This window comes from Pan paniscus, chromosome 15, assembly GCF_029289425.2.
Source record: "Pan paniscus chromosome 15, NHGRI_mPanPan1-v2.0_pri, whole genome shotgun sequence".
Taxonomy (NCBI): domain Eukaryota; kingdom Metazoa; phylum Chordata; class Mammalia; order Primates; family Hominidae; genus Pan; species Pan paniscus.
In genome coordinates this window covers 19,234,312-19,251,467 of record NC_073264.2, presented here as the reverse complement: position 1 = coordinate 19,251,467, position 17,156 = coordinate 19,234,312, and positions in this window count along the sequence as shown.

The following is a 17,156-nucleotide window of genomic DNA, read 5'->3' as shown; positions in this document are numbered from 1 at the left end:
GATTTCCCAGTAACTTCCTTGTGTTGTGTGTATTCAGCTCACAGAGTTGAACCTTTCTTTAGACAGAGCATATTTGATACATTCTTTTTTTAGAATTTGCAATTGGAGATTTCAAGCGATTTCAGGCCAATGGTAGAAAAGGAAATATCTTCGTATAAAAACTAGACAGACTCATTCTCTGAAACAACTTAAAGATATGTGCGTTCAGCTCACAGAGTTTAACCTTACTTTTCATAGAGCAGTTAGGAAACACTCTGTTTGTAAAGTCTGGAAGCGGATATTTGGACCTCTTTCAGGCCTTCGTTGGAAACGGGATTCCTTCATATAATGCTAGACAGAACAATTCTCAGTAACTTCTTAGCGTTGTGTGTATTCAACTCACAGGGTTGAACCTTTCTTTAGAGAGAGCAGATTTGAAACTCTCTTTTTGTGGAATTTACAGTTGGAGATTTCAAGCGATTTGAGGCCAATGGTAGAAAGGGAAATATCTTCGTTTAAAAACTAGACAGAATCATTCTCTGAAACAACGTAATGATTTGTGCGTTCAGCTAACAGAGTTTAACCTTTCTTTTCATAGAGCAGTTTGAAAACACTCTTTTTGTAAAGTCTGCAAGTGGATATTTGGACCTCTTTGAAGCCTTCGTTGGAAGCGGGATTTCTTCATAAAATGGTAGACAGAAGAATTCTCAGTAACTTCTTTGTGTGTGTGTATTCAAATCACAGAGTTGAACCTTCCTTTAGACAGAGTAGATTTGAAACACTCTTTTTGTTTAATTTACATGTGGAGATTTCAAGCGAATTGAGGCCAATGACAGAAAAGGAAATATCTTCGTTTAAAAACTAGACAGAATCATTCTCTGAAACAACTTAATGATTTGTGCGTTCAGCTCACAGACTTTAACCTTTCTTTTCATAGAGCAGTTTGAAAACACTCTGTTTGTAAAGTCTGCAAGTGGATATTTGGACCTTTACGAGGCCTTCGTTGGAAACGGTATTTCTTCGTATAATGCAAGACAGAAGATTTCTCAGTAACTTCCTTGTGTTGTGTGTATTCAGCTCACAGAGTTGGACATTTGTTTAGGGAGAGCATATATGAAACTTTCTCCTTTTGGAATTTGCAATTGGAGATTTCAAGGGATTTCATGTCAATGGAAGAAAAGGAAATATCTTCGTTTAAAAACTAGACAGAATCATTTTCAGAAACTAGTTTCTGATGTGTGCCTTCAACTGACAGAGTTTAACTTTTCTTTTCACAGTGCAGTTTGGAAGCACTCTCTTTGTAAAGTCTGCAAGTGGATATTTGGACCTCTTTGAGGCCTTCGTTGGAAGCGGGATTTCTTCATAAAATGCTAGACAGAGGAATTCTCAGTAACTTCTTTGTGTTTGTGTATTCAACTCACAGAGTTGAACATTCCTTTAGAAAGAGTAGATTTGAAACCCTCTTTTTGTAGAAATTACATGTGGAGATTTCAAGCGAATTGAGGTCAGTGACAGAAAACGAAATATGTTTGTTTAAAAAGTAGACAGAATCATTCTCAGAAACTACTTTGTGATGTGTGCATCCACCTGACAAAGCATATCCTTATTTTTCATAGAGCAGTTTGAAAACACTCTGTTTGTAAAATCTGCAAGTGTATATTTGGACCCCTTAGAGGCCTTCGTTGGAAACGGTATTTCTTCATATAATGCTACACAGAAGAATTTTCAGTAACTTCTTTGTGTTGTGTGTATTCACCTCACAGACTTGAACCTTTCTTTAGACAGAGCAGATTTGAAACTCTGTTTTTGTGGATTTTGCAATTGGAGATTTCAAGCGATTTGAGGCCAATGGTAGAAAAGGAAATATCTTCGTTTAAAAACCAGACAGAATCATTTTTAGAAACTAGTTTCTGATCTGTGCCTTCAATTGACAGAGTTTAACGTTTCTTTTCACAGAGCAGTTTGGAAGCACTCTCTTTGTAAAGTCTGCAAGTGGATATTTGGACCTCTTTGAGGCCTTCGTTGGAAACGTTATTTCTTCATATAATGCTAGACAGAAGAATTTTCAGTAACTTCTTTGTGTTGTGTGTATTCAGCTCACAGAGTTGAACCTTTCTTTAGACAGAGCAGATTTGAAACTCTCTTTTTGTGGGTTTTGCAATTGGAGATTTCAAGAGATTTGAGGCCAATGACAGAAAAGGAAATATCTTCTTTTAAAAAGGAGACAGAATCATTCTCTGAAACAACTTAATGATTTGTGCGTTCAGCTCACAGAGTTTAACATTTCTTTTCATAGAGCAGTTTGAAAACACTCTGTTTGTAAAGTCTGCAAGTGGATATTCGGGCTTTTACCAGGCCTTCGTTGGATACGGGATTTCTTCATATAATGCAAGACAGAAGATTTCCCAGTAACTTCCTTGTGTTGTGTGTATTCAGCTCACAGAGTTGAACCTTTCTTTAGACAGAGCATATTTGATACATTCTTTTTTTAGAATTTGCAATTGGAGATTTCAAGCGATTTCAGGCCAATGGTAGAAAAGGAAATATCTTCGTATAAAAACTAGACAGACTCATTCTCTGAAACAACTTAAAGATATGTGCGTTCAGCTCACAGAGTTTAACCTTACTTTTCATAGAGCAGTTAGGAAACACTCTGTTTGTAAAGTCTGGAAGCGGATATTTGGACCTCTTTCAGGCCTTCGTTGGAAACGGGATTCCTTCATATAATGCTAGACAGAACAATTCTCAGTAACTTCTTAGCGTTGTGTGTATTCAACTCACAGGGTTGAACCTTTCTTTAGAGAGAGCAGATTTGAAACTCTCTTTTTGTGGAATTTACAGTTGGAGATTTCAAGCGATTTGAGGCCAATGGTAGAAAGGGAAATATCTTCGTTTAAAAACTAGACAGAATCATTCTCTGAAACAACGTAATGATTTGTGCGTTCAGCTAACAGAGTTTAACCTTTCTTTTCATAGAGCAGTTTGAAAACACTCTTTTTGTAAAGTCTGCAAGTGGATATTTGGACCTCTTTGAAGCCTTCGTTGGAAGCGGGATTTCTTCATAAAATGGTAGACAGAAGAATTCTCAGTAACTTCTTTGTGTGTGTGTATTCAAATCACAGAGTTGAACCTTCCTTTAGACAGAGTAGATTTGAAACACTCTTTTTGTTTAATTTACATGTGGAGATTTCAAGCGAATTGAGGCCAATGACAGAAAAGGAAATATCTTCGTTTAAAAACTAGACAGAATCATTCTCTGAAACAACTTAATGATTTGTGCGTTCAGCTCACAGACTTTAACCTTTCTTTTCATAGAGCAGTTTGAAAACACTCTGTTTGTAAAGTCTGCAAGTGGATATTTGGACCTTTACGAGGCCTTCGTTGGAAACGGTATTTCTTCGTATAATGCAAGACAGAAGATTTCTCAGTAACTTCCTTGTGTTGTGTGTATTCAGCTCACAGAGTTGGACATTTGTTTAGGGAGAGCATATATGAAACTTTCTCCTTTTGGAATTTGCAATTGGAGATTTCAAGGGATTTCAGGTCAATGGAAGAAAAGGAAATATCTTCGTTTAAAAACTAGACAGAATCATTTTCAGAAACTAGTTTCTGATGTGTGCCTTCAACTGACAGAGTTTAACTTTTCTTTTCACAGTGCAGTTTGGAAGCACTCTCTTTGTAAAGTCTGCAAGTGGATATTTGGACCTCTTTGAAGCCTTCGTTGGAAGCGGGATTTCTTCATAAAATGCTAGACAGAGGAATTCTCAGTAACTTCTTTGTGTTTGTGTATTCAACTCACAGAGTTGAACATTCCTTTAGAAAGAGTAGATTTGAAACCCTCTTTTTGTAGAAATTACATGTGGAGATTTCAAGCGAATTGAGGTCAGTGACAGAAAACGAAATATGTTTGTTTAAAAAGTAGACAGAATCATTCTCAGAAACTACTTTGTGATGTGTGCATCCACCTGACAAAGCATATCCTTATTTTTCATAGAGCAGTTTGAAAACACTCTGTTTGTAAAATCTGCAAGTGTATATTTGGACCCCTTAGAGGCCTTCGTTGGAAACGGTATTTCTTCATATAATGCTACACAGAAGAATTTTCAGTAACTTCTTTGTGTTGTGTGTATTCACCTCACAGACTTGAACCTTTCTTTAGACAGAGCAGATTTGAAACTCTGTTTTTGTGGATTTTGCAATTGGAGATTTCAAGCGATTTGAGGCCAATGGTAGAAAAGGAAATATCTTCGTTTAAAAACCAGACAGAATCATTTTTAGAAACTAGTTTCTGATCTGTGCCTTCAATTGACAGAGTTTAACGTTTCTTTTCAAAGAGCAGTTTGGAAGCACTCTCTTTGTAAAGTCTGCAAGTGGATATTTGGACCTCTTTGAGGCCTTCGTTGGAAACGTTATTTCTTCATATAATGCTAGACAGAAGAATTTTCAGTAACTTCTTTGTGTTGTGTGTATTCAGCTCACAGAGTTGAACCTTTCTTTAGACAGAGCAGATTTGAAACTCTCTTTTTGTGGGTTTTGCAATTGGAGATTTCAAGAGATTTGAGGCCAATGACAGAAAAGGAAATATCTTCTTTTAAAAAGGAGACAGAATCATTCTCTGAAACAACTTAATGATTTGTGCGTTCAGCTCACAGAGTTTAACATTTCTTTTCATAGAGCAGTTTGAAAACACTCTGTTTGTAAAGTCTGCAAGTGGATATTCGGGCCTTTACCAGGCCTTCGTTGGATACGGGATTTCTTCATATAATGCAAGACAGAAGATTTCCCAGTAACTTCCTTGTGTTGTGTGTATTCAGCTCACAGAGTTGAACCTTTCTTTAGACAGAGCATATTTGATACATTCTTTTTTTAGAATTTGCAATTGGAGATTTCAAGCGATTTCAGGCCAATGGTAGAAAAGGAAATATCTTCGTATAAAAACTAGACAGACTCATTCTCTGAAACAACTTAAAGATATGTGCGTTCAGCTCACAGAGTTTAACCTTACTTTTCATAGAGCAGTTAGGAAACACTCTGTTTGTAAAGGCTGGAAGCGGATATTTGGACCTCTTTCAGGCCTTCGTTGGAAACGGGATTCCTTCATATAATGCTAGACAGAACAATTCTCAGTAACTTCTTAGCGTTGTGTGTATTCAACTCACAGGGTTGAACCTTTCTTTAGAGAGAGCAGATTTGAAACTCTCTTTTTGTGGAATTTGCGGTTGGAGATTTCAAGCGATTTGAGGCCAATGGTAGAAAGGGAAATATCTCCATTTAAAAACTAGACAGAATCATTCTGAGAAACTACTTTGTGATGTGTGCATCCACCTGACAGAGTTTAACCTTTCTTTTCATAGAGCAGTTTGAAAACACTCTGTTTGAAAAGTCTGCAAGTGGATATTTGGAAATCTACGAGGCCTTCGTTGGAAACGGGATTTCTTCATATAATGCAAGACAGAAGAATTCTCAGTAACTTCCTTGTGTTGTGTGTCTTCAGCTCACAGAGTTTAACCTTTCTTTAGACAGAGCATATTTGAAACTCTCTTTTTGTGGAATTTGCAATTGGAGATTTCAAGCGATTTCAGGCCAATGGTAGAAAAGGAAATATCTTCGTTTAAAAACTAGACAGAATCATTTTCAGAAACTAGTTTGTGATGTGTGCCTTCAACTGACAGAGTTTAACGTTTCTTTTCACAGAGCAGTTTGGAAGCACTCTCTTTGTAAAGTCTGCAAGTGGACACTTGGACCTCTTTGAGGCCTTCGTTGGAAGGGGTATTTCTTCACAAAATGCTAGACAGAGGAATTCTCAGTAACTTTTTTGTGTGTGTGTATTCAACTCACAGAGTTGAACCTTCCTTTAGACAGAGTAGATTTGAAACACTCTTTTTGTTTAATTTACATGTGGAGATTTCAAGCGAATTGAGGCCAATGACAGAAAAGGAAATATCTTCTTTTAAAAAGTAGAATCATTCTCTGAAACAACTTAATGATTTGTGCGTTCAGCCCACAGAGTTTAACATTTCTTTTCATAGAGCAGTTTGAAAACACTCTGTTTGTAAAGTCTGCCAGGGGATATTTGGGCCTTTACCAGGCCTTCGTTGGAAACGGGATTTCTTCATACAATGCAAGACAGAAGACTTCTCAGTAACTTCCTTGTGTTGTGTGTATTCAGCTCACAGAGTTGAACCTTTCTTTAGACAGAGCATATTTGATACATTCTTTTTTTAGAATTTGCAATTGGAGATTTCAAGCGATTTCAGGCCAATGGTAGAAAAGGAAATATCTTCGTATAAAAACTAGACAGACTCATTCTCTGAAACAACTTAAAGATATGTGCGTTCAGCTCACAGAGTTTAACCTTACTTTTCATAGAGCAGTTAGGAAACACTCTGTTTGTAAAGTCTGGAAGCGGATATTTGGACCTCTTTCAGGCCTTCGTTGGAAACGGGATTCCTTCATATAATGCTGGACAGAACAATTCTCAGTAACTTCTTAGCGTTGTGTGTATTCAACTCACAGGGTTGAACCTTTCTTTAGAGAGAGCAGATTTGAAACTCTCTTTTTGTGGAATTTACAGTTGGAGATTTCAAGCGATTTGAGGCCAATGGTAGAAAGGGAAATATCTTCGTTTAAAAACTAGACAGAATCATTCTCTGAAACAACGTAATGATTTGTGCGTTCAGCTAACAGAGTTTAACCTTTCTTTTCATAGAGCAGTTTGAAAACACTCTTTTTGTAAAGTCTGCAAGTGGATATTTGGACCTCTTTGAAGCCTTCGTTGGAAGCGGGATTTCTTCATAAAATGGTAGACAGAAGAATTCTCAGTAACTTCTTTGTGTGTGTGTATTCAAATCACAGAGTTGAACCTTCCTTTAGACAGAGTAGATTTGAAACACTCTTTTTGTTTAATTTACATGTGGAGATTTCAAGCGAATTGAGGCCAATGACAGAAAAGGAAATATCTTCGTTTAAAAACTAGACAGAATCATTCTCTGAAACAACTTAATGATTTGTGCGTTCAGCTCACAGACTTTAACCTTTCTTTTCATAGAGCAGTTTGAAAACACTCTGTTTGTAAAGTCTGCAAGTGGATATTTGGACCTTTACGAGGCCTTCGTTGGAAACGGTATTTCTTCGTATAATGCAAGACAGAAGATTTCTCAGTAACTTCCTTGTGTTGTGTGTATTCAGCTCACAGAGTTGGACATTTGTTTAGGGAGAGCATATATGAAACTTTCTCCTTTTGGAATTTGCAATTGGAGATTTCAAGGGATTTCATGTCAATGGAAGAAAAGGAAATATCTTCGTTTAAAAACTAGACAGAATCATTTTCAGAAACTAGTTTCTGATGTGTGCCTTCAACTGACAGAGTTTAACTTTTCTTTTCACAGTGCAGTTTGGAAGCACTCTCTTTGTAAAGTCTGCAAGTGGATATTTGGACCTCTTTGAGGCCTTCGTTGGAAGCGGGATTTCTTCATAAAATGCTAGACAGAGGAATTCTCAGTAACTTCTTTGTGTTTGTGTATTCAACTCACAGAGTTGAACATTCCTTTAGAAAGAGTAGATTTGAAACCCTCTTTTTGTAGAAATTACATGTGGAGATTTCAAGCGAATTGAGGTCAGTGACAGAAAACGAAATATGTTTGTTTAAAAAGTAGACAGAATCATTCTCAGAAACTACTTTGTGATGTGTGCATCCACCTGACAAAGCATATCCTTATTTTTCATAGAGCAGTTTGAAAACACTCTGTTTGTAAAATCTGCAAGTGTATATTTGGACCCCTTAGAGGCCTTCGTTGGAAACGGTATTTCTTCATATAATGCTACACAGAAGAATTTTCAGTAACTTCTTTGTGTTGTGTGTATTCACCTCACAGACTTGAACCTTTCTTTAGACAGAGCAGATTTGAAACTCTGTTTTTGTGGATTTTGCAATTGGAGATTTCAAGCGATTTGAGGCCAATGGTAGAAAAGGAAATATCTTCGTTTAAAAACCAGACAGAATCATTTTTAGAAACTAGTTTCTGATCTGTGCCTTCAATTGACAGAGTTTAACGTTTCTTTTCACAGAGCAGTTTGGAAGCACTCTCTTTGTAAAGTCTGCAAGTGGATATTTGGACCTCTTTGAGGCCTTCGTTGGAAACGTTATTTCTTCATATAATGCTAGACAGAAGAATTTTCAGTAACTTCTTTGTGTTGTGTGTATTCAGCTCACAGAGTTGAACCTTTCTTTAGACAGAGCAGATTTGAAACTCTCTTTTTGTGGGTTTTGCAATTGGAGATTTCAAGAGATTTGAGGCCAATGACAGAAAAGGAAATATCTTCTTTTAAAAAGGAGACAGAATCATTCTCTGAAACAACTTAATGATTTGTGCGTTCAGCTCACAGAGTTTAACATTTCTTTTCATAGAGCAGTTTGAAAACACTCTGTTTGTAAAGTCTGCAAGTGGATATTCGGGCTTTTACCAGGCCTTCGTTGGATACGGGATTTCTTCATATAATGCAAGACAGAAGATTTCCCAGTAACTTCCTTGTGTTGTGTGTATTCAGCTCACAGAGTTGAACCTTTCTTTAGACAGAGCATATTTGATACATTCTTTTTTTAGAATTTGCAATTGGAGATTTCAAGCGATTTCAGGCCAATGGTAGAAAAGGAAATATCTTCGTATAAAAACTAGACAGACTCATTCTCTGAAACAACTTAAAGATATGTGCGTTCAGCTCACAGAGTTTAACCTTACTTTTCATAGAGCAGTTAGGAAACACTCTGTTTGTAAAGTCTGGAAGCGGATATTTGGACCTCTTTCAGGCCTTCGTTGGAAACGGGATTCCTTCATATAATGCTAGACAGAACAATTCTCAGTAACTTCTTAGCGTTGTGTGTATTCAACTCACAGGGTTGAACCTTTCTTTAGAGAGAGCAGATTTGAAACTCTCTTTTTGTGGAATTTGCGGTTGGAGATTTCAAGCGATTTGAGGCCAATGGTAGAAAGGGAAATATCTCCATTTAAAAACTAGACAGAATCATTCTGAGAAACTACTTTGTGATGTGTGCATCCACCTGACAGAGTTTAACCTTTCTTTTCATAGAGCAGTTTGAAAACACTCTGTTTGAAAAGTCTGCAAGTGGATATTTGGAACTCTACGAGGCCTTCGTTGGAAACGGGATTTCTTCATATAATGCAAGACAGAAGAATTCTCAGTAACTTCCTTGTGTTGTGTGTCTTCAGCTCACAGAGTTTAACCTTTCTTTAGACAGAGCATATTTGAAACTCTCTTTTTGTGGAATTTGCAATTGGAGATTTCAAGCGATTTCAGGCCAATGGTAGAAAAGGAAATATCTTCGTTTAAAAACTAGACAGAATCATTTTCAGAAACTAGTTTGTGATGTGTGCCTTCAACTGACAGAGTTTAACGTTTCTTTTCACAGAGCAGTTTGGAAGCACTCTCTTTGTAAAGTCTGCAAGTGGACACTTGGACCTCTTTGAGGCCTTCGTTGGAAGGGGTATTTCTTCACAAAATGCTAGACAGAGGAATTCTCAGTAACTTTTTTGTGTGTGTGTATTCAACTCACAGAGTTGAACCTTCCTTTAGACAGAGTAGATTTGAAACACTCTTTTTGTTTAATTTACATGTGGAGATTTCAAGCGAATTGAGGCCAATGACAGAAAAGGAAATATCTTCTTTTAAAAAGGAGACAGAATCATTCTCTGAAACAACTTAATGATTTGTGCGTTCAGCCCACAGAGTTTAACATTTCTTTTCATAGAGCAGTTTGAAAACACTCTGTTTGTAAAGTCTGCCAGGGGATATTTGGGCCTTTACCAGGCCTTCGTTGGAAACGGGATTTCTTCATACAATGCAAGACAGAAGACTTCTCAGTAACTTCCTTGTGTTGTGTGTATTCAGCTCACAGAGTTGAACCTTTCTTTAGACAGAGCATATTTGATACATTCTTTTTTTAGAATTTGCAATTGGAGATTTCAAGCGATTTCAGGCCAATGGTAGAAAAGGAAATATCTTCGTATAAAAACTAGACAGACTCATTCTCTGAAACAACTTAAAGATATGTGCGTTCAGCTCACAGAGTTTAACCTTACTTTTCATAGAGCAGTTAGGAAACACTCTGTTTGTAAAGTCTGGAAGCGGATATTTGGACCTCTTTCAGGCCTTCGTTGGAAACGGGATTCCTTCATATAATGCTAGACAGAACAATTCTCAGTAACTTCTTAGCGTTGTGTGTATTCAACTCACAGGGTTGAACCTTTCTTTAGAGAGAGCAGATTTGAAACTCTCTTTTTGTGGAATTTGCGGTTGGAGATTTCAAGCGATTTGAGGCCAATGGTAGAAAGGGAAATATCTCCATTTAAAAACTAGACAGAATCATTCTGAGAAACTACTTTGTGATGTGTGCATCCACCTGACAGAGTTTAACCTTTCTTTTCATAGAGCAGTTTGAAAACACTCTGTTTGAAAAGTCTGCAAGTGGATATTTGGAACTCTACGAGGCCTTCGTTGGAAACGGGATTTCTTCATATAATGCAAGACAGAAGAATTCTCAGTAACTTCCTTGTGTTGTGTGTCTTCAGCTCACAGAGTTTAACCTTTCTTTAGACAGAGCATATTTGAAACTCTCTTTTTGTGGAATTTGCAATTGGAGATTTCAAGCGATTTCAGGCCAATGGTAGAAAAGGAAATATCTTCGTTTAAAAACTAGACAGAATCATTTTCAGAAACTAGTTTGTGATGTGTGCCTTCAACTGACAGAGTTTAACGTTTCTTTTCACAGAGCAGTTTGGAAGCACTCTCTTTGTAAAGTCTGCAAGTGGACACTTGGACCTCTTTGAGGCCTTCGTTGGAAGGGGTATTTCTTCACAAAATGCTAGACAGAGGAATTCTCAGTAACTTTTTTGTGTGTGTGTATTCAACTCACAGAGTTGAACCTTCCTTTAGACAGAGTAGATTTGAAACACTCTTTTTGTTTAATTTACATGTGGAGATTTCAAGCGAATTGAGGCCAATGACAGAAAAGGAAATATCTTCTTTTAAAAAGTAGACAGAATCATTCTCTGAAACAACTTAATGATTTGTGCGTTCAGCCCACAGAGTTTAACATTTCTTTTCATAGAGCAGTTTGAAAACACTCTGTTTGTAAAGTCTGCCAGGGGATATTTGGGCCTTTACCAGGCCTTCGTTGGAAACGGGATTTCTTCATACAATGCAAGACAGAAGACTTCTCAGTAACTTCCTTGTGTTGTGTGTATTCAGCTCACAGAGTTGAACCTTTCTTTAGACAGAGCATATTTGATACATTCTTTTTTTAGAATTTGCAATTGGAGATTTCAAGCGATTTCAGGCCAATGGTAGAAAAGGAAATATCTTCGTATAAAAACTAGACAGACTCATTCTCTGAAACAACTTAAAGATATGTGCGTTCAGCTCACAGAGTTTAACCTTACTTTTCATAGAGCAGTTAGGAAACACTCTGTTTGTAAAGTCTGGAAGCGGATATTTGGACCTCTTTCAGGCCTTCGTTGGAAACGGGATTCCTTCATATAATGCTAGACAGAACAATTCTCAGTAACTTCTTAGCGTTGTGTGTATTCAACTCACAGGGTTGAACCTTTCTTTAGAGAGAGCAGATTTGAAACTCTCTTTTTGTGGAATTTACAGTTGGAGATTTCAAGCGATTTGAGGCCAATGGTAGAAAGGGAAATATCTCCGTTTAAAAACTAGACAGAATCATTCTGAGAAACTACTTTGTGATGTGTGCATCCACCTGACAGAGTTTAACCTTTCTTTTCATAGAGCAGTTTGAAAACACTCTGTTTGAAAAGTCTGCAAGTGGATATTTGGAACTCTACGAGGCCTTCGTTGGAAACGGGATTTCTTCATATAATGCAAGACAGAAGAATTCTCAGTAACTTCCTTGTGTTGTGTGTCTTCAGCTCACAGAGTTTAACTTTTCTTTAGACAGAGCATATTTGAAACTCTCTTTTTGTGGAATTTGCAATTGGAGATTTCAAGCGATTTCAGGCCAATGGTAGAAAAGGAAATATCTTCGTTTAAAAACCAGACAGAATCATTCTCTGAAACAACGTAATGACTTGTGCGTTCAGCTCACAGGGTTTAACCTTTCTTTTCATAGAGCTGTTTGAAAACACTCTGTTTGTTAAGTCTGCAAGTGGATATTTGGACCTCTTTGAAGCCTTCTTTGGAAGCGGGATTTCTACATAAAATGCTAGACAGTAGAATTCTCAGTAACTTCCTTGTGTGTGTGTATTAAACTCACAGAGTTGAACCTTACTTTAGACAGTGTTGATTTGATGCACTCTTTTCGTGGAATTTACATGTGGAGATTTCAAGCGAATTGAGGTCAATGACAGAAAACGAAATATCACTGTTTAAAAACTAGTCAGAATCATTCTCAGAAACTACTTTGTGATGTGTGCATCCACCTGACAAAGTTGAACCTTTCTTTTCATGGAGCAGTTTGAAAACACTCTGTTTGTAAAGTCTGCAAGTGGATATTTGGACGTCTTGGAGGCCTTCGTTGGAAACGGGGTTTCTTCATATAATGCTAGACAGAAGAATTCCCAGTAACTTCTTTGTGTTTGTGTATTCAACTCACAGAGTTGGACCTTCCTTTAGACAGAGTAGATTTGAAACACTCTTTTTGTTTAACGTACATGTGGAGAATTCAAGCGAATTGAGGCCAATGACAGAAAAGGAAATATCTTCGTTTAAAAACTAGACAGAATCATTCTCTGAAACAACTTAATGATTTGTGCGTTCAGCTCACAGAGCTTAAACTTTCTTTTCATAGAGCAGTTTGAAAAGACTCTCTTTGTAAAGTCTGCCAGTGGATATTTGGGCCTTTACGAGGCCTTCTTTGGAAACGGGATATCTTCATATAATGCAAGACAGAAGATTTCTCAGTAACTTCCTTGTGTTGTGTGTATTCAGATCACAGAGTTTAACCATTCTTTAGACAGAGCATATTTGTAACATTCTTTTTTTGGAATTTGCAATTGGAGATTTCAAGCGATTTCAGGCCAATGGTAGAAAAGGAAATATCTTCGTTTAAAAACTAGACAGAATCATTTTCAGAAACTAGTTTGTGATGTGTGCCTTCAACTGACAGAGTTTAACGTTTCTTTTCACAGAGCAATTTGGAAGCACTCTCTTTGTAAAGTCTGCAAGTGGATATTTGGACCTCTTTGAGGCCTTCGTTGGAAGGGGTATTTCTTCATAAAATGCTAGACAGAAGAATTCTCAGTAACTTTTGTGTGTGTGTGTATTCAACTCACAGAGTTGAACCTTCCTTTAGACAGAGTAGATTTGAAACACTCTTTTTGTTTAATTTACATGTGGAGATTTCAAGCGAATTGAGGCCAATGACAGAAAAGGAAATATCTTCTTTTAAAAAGGAGACAGAATCATTCTCTGAAACAACTTAATGATTTGTGCGTTCAGCTCACAGAGTTTAACATTTCTTTTCATAGAGCAGTTTGAAAACACTCTGTTTGTAAAGTCTGCAAGTGGATATTCGGGCCTTTACCAGGCCTTCGTTGGATACGGGATTTCTTCATATAATGCAAGACAGAAGATTTCCCAGTAACTTCCTTGTGTTGTGTGTATTCAGCTCACAGAGTTGAACCTTTCTTTAGACAGAGCATATTTGATACATTCTTTTTTTAGAATTTGCAATTGGAGATTTCAAGCGATTTCAGGCCAATGGTAGAAAAGGAAATATCTTCGTATAAAAACTAGACAGACTCATTCTCTGAAACAACTTAAAGATATGTGCGTTCAGCTCACAGAGTTTAACCTTACTTTTCATAGAGCAGTTAGGAAACACTCTGTTTGTAAAGGCTGGAAGCGGATATTTGGACCTCTTTCAGGCCTTCGTTGGAAACGGGATTCCTTCATATAATGCTAGACAGAACAATTCTCAGTAACTTCTTAGCGTTGTGTGTATTCAACTCACAGGGTTGAACCTTTCTTTAGAGAGAGCAGATTTGAAACTCTCTTTTTGTGGAATTTGCGGTTGGAGATTTCAAGCGATTTGAGGCCAATGGTAGAAAGGGAAATATCTCCATTTAAAAACTAGACAGAATCATTCTGAGAAACTACTTTGTGATGTGTGCATCCACCTGACAGAGTTTAACCTTTCTTTTCATAGAGCAGTTTGAAAACACTCTGTTTGAAAAGTCTGCAAGTGGATATTTGGAACTCTACGAGGCCTTCGTTGGAAACGGGATTTCTTCATATAATGCAAGACAGAAGAATTCTCAGTAACTTCCTTGTGTTGTGTGTCTTCAGCTCACAGAGTTTAACCTTTCTTTAGACAGAGCATATTTGAAACTCTCTTTTTGTGGAATTTGCAATTGGAGATTTCAAGCGATTTCAGGCCAATGGTAGAAAAGGAAATATCTTCGTTTAAAAACTAGACAGAATCATTTTCAGAAACTAGTTTGTGATGTGTGCCTTCAACTGACAGAGTTTAACGTTTCTTTTCACAGAGCAGTTTGGAAGCACTCTCTTTGTAAAGTCTGCAAGTGGACACTTGGACCTCTTTGAGGCCTTCGTTGGAAGGGGTATTTCTTCACAAAATGCTAGACAGAGGAATTCTCAGTAACTTTTTTGTGTGTGTGTATTCAACTCACAGAGTTGAACCTTCCTTTAGACAGAGTAGATTTGAAACACTCTTTTTGTTTAATTTACATGTGGAGATTTCAAGCGAATTGAGGCCAATGACAGAAAAGGAAATATCTTCTTTTAAAAAGTAGACAGAATCATTCTCTGAAACAACTTAATGATTTGTGCGTTCAGCCCACAGAGTTTAACATTTCTTTTCATAGAGCAGTTTGAAAACACTCTGTTTGTAAAGTCTGCCAGGGGATATTTGGGCCTTTACCAGGCCTTCGTTGGAAACGGGATTTCTTCATACAATGCAAGACAGAAGACTTCTCAGTAACTTCCTTGTGTTGTGTGTATTCAGCTCACAGAGTTGAACCTTTCTTTAGACAGAGCATATTTGATACATTCTTTTTTTAGAATTTGCAATTGGAGATTTCAAGCGATTTCAGGCCAATGGTAGAAAAGGAAATATCTTCGTATAAAAACTAGACAGACTCATTCTCTGAAACAACTTAAAGATATGTGCGTTCAGCTCACAGAGTTTAACCTTACTTTTCATAGAGCAGTTAGGAAACACTCTGTTTGTAAAGTCTGGAAGCGGATATTTGGACCTCTTTCAGGCCTTCGTTGGAAACGGGATTCCTTCATATAATGCTAGACAGAACAATTCTCAGTAACTTCTTAGCGTTGTGTGTATTCAACTCACAGGGTTGAACCTTTCTTTAGAGAGAGCAGATTTGAAACTCTCTTTTTGTGGAATTTGCGGTTGGAGATTTCAAGCGATTTGAGGCCAATGGTAGAAAGGGAAATATCTCCATTTAAAAACTAGACAGAATCATTCTGAGAAACTACTTTGTGATGTGTGCATCCACCTGACAGAGTTTAACCTTTCTTTTCATAGAGCAGTTTGAAAACACTCTGTTTGAAAAGTCTGCAAGTGGATATTTGGAACTCTACGAGGCCTTCGTTGGAAACGGGATTTCTTCATATAATGCAAGACAGAAGAATTCTCAGTAACTTCCTTGTGTTGTGTGTCTTCAGCTCACAGAGTTTAACCTTTCTTTAGACAGAGCATATTTGAAACTCTCTTTTTGTGGAATTTGCAATTGGAGATTTCAAGCGATTTCAGGCCAATGGTAGAAAAGGAAATATCTTCGTTTAAAAACTAGACAGAATCATTTTCAGAAACTAGTTTGTGATGTGTGCCTTCAACTGACAGAGTTTAACGTTTCTTTTCACAGAGCAGTTTGGAAGCACTCTCTTTGTAAAGTCTGCAAGTGGACACTTGGACCTCTTTGAGGCCTTCGTTGGAAGGGGTATTTCTTCACAAAATGCTAGACAGAGGAATTCTCAGTAACTTTTTTGTGTGTGTGTATTCAACTCACAGAGTTGAACCTTCCTTTAGACAGAGTAGATTTGAAACACTCTTTTTGTTTAATTTACATGTGGAGATTTCAAGCGAATTGAGGCCAATGACAGAAAAGGAAATATCTTCGTTTAAAAACTAGACAGAATCATTCTCTGAAACAACTTAATGATTTGTGCGTTCAGCTCACAGACTTTAACCTTTCTTTTCATAGAGCAGTTTGAAAACACTCTGTTTGTAAAGTCTGCAAGTGGATATTTGGACCTTTACGAGGCCTTCGTTGGAAACGGTATTTCTTCGTATAATGCAAGACAGAAGATTTCTCAGTAACTTCCTTGTGTTGTGTGTATTCAGCTCACAGAGTTGGACATTTGTTTAGGGAGAGCATATATGAAACTTTCTCCTTTTGGAATTTGCAATTGGAGATTTCAAGGGATTTCAGGTCAATGGAAGAAAAGAAAATATCTTCGTTTAAAAACTAGACAGAATCATTTTCAGAAACTAGTTTCTGATGTGTGCCTTCAACTGACAGAGTTTAACTTTTCTTTTCACAGTGCAGTTTGGAAGCACTCTCTTTGTAAAGTCTGCAAGTGGATATTTGGACCTCTTTGAGGCCTTCGTTGGAAGGGGTATTTCTTCATAAAATGCTAGACAGAAGAATTCTCAGTAACTTTTGTGTGTGTGTGTATTCAACTCACAGAGTTGAACCTTCCTTTAGACAGAGTAGATTTGAAACACTCTTTTTGTTTAATTTACATGTGGAGATTTCAAGCGAATTGAGGCCAATGACAGAAAAGGAAATATCTTCTTTTAAAAAGGAGACAGAATCATTCTCTGAAACAACTTAATGATTTGTGCGTTCAGCTCACAGAGTTTAACATTTCTTTTCATAGAGCAGTTTGAAAACACTCTGTTTGTAAAGTCTGCAAGTGGATATTCGGGCCTTTACCAGGCCTTCGTTGGATACGGGATTTCTTCATATAATGCAAGACAGAAGATTTCCCAGTAACTTCCTTGTGTTGTGTGTATTCAGCTCACAGAGTTGAACCTTTCTTTAGACAGAGCATATTTGATACATTCTTTTTTTAGAATTTGCAATTGGAGATTTCAAGCGATTTCAGGCCAATGGTAGAAAAGGAAATATCTTCGTATAAAAACTAGACAGACTCAT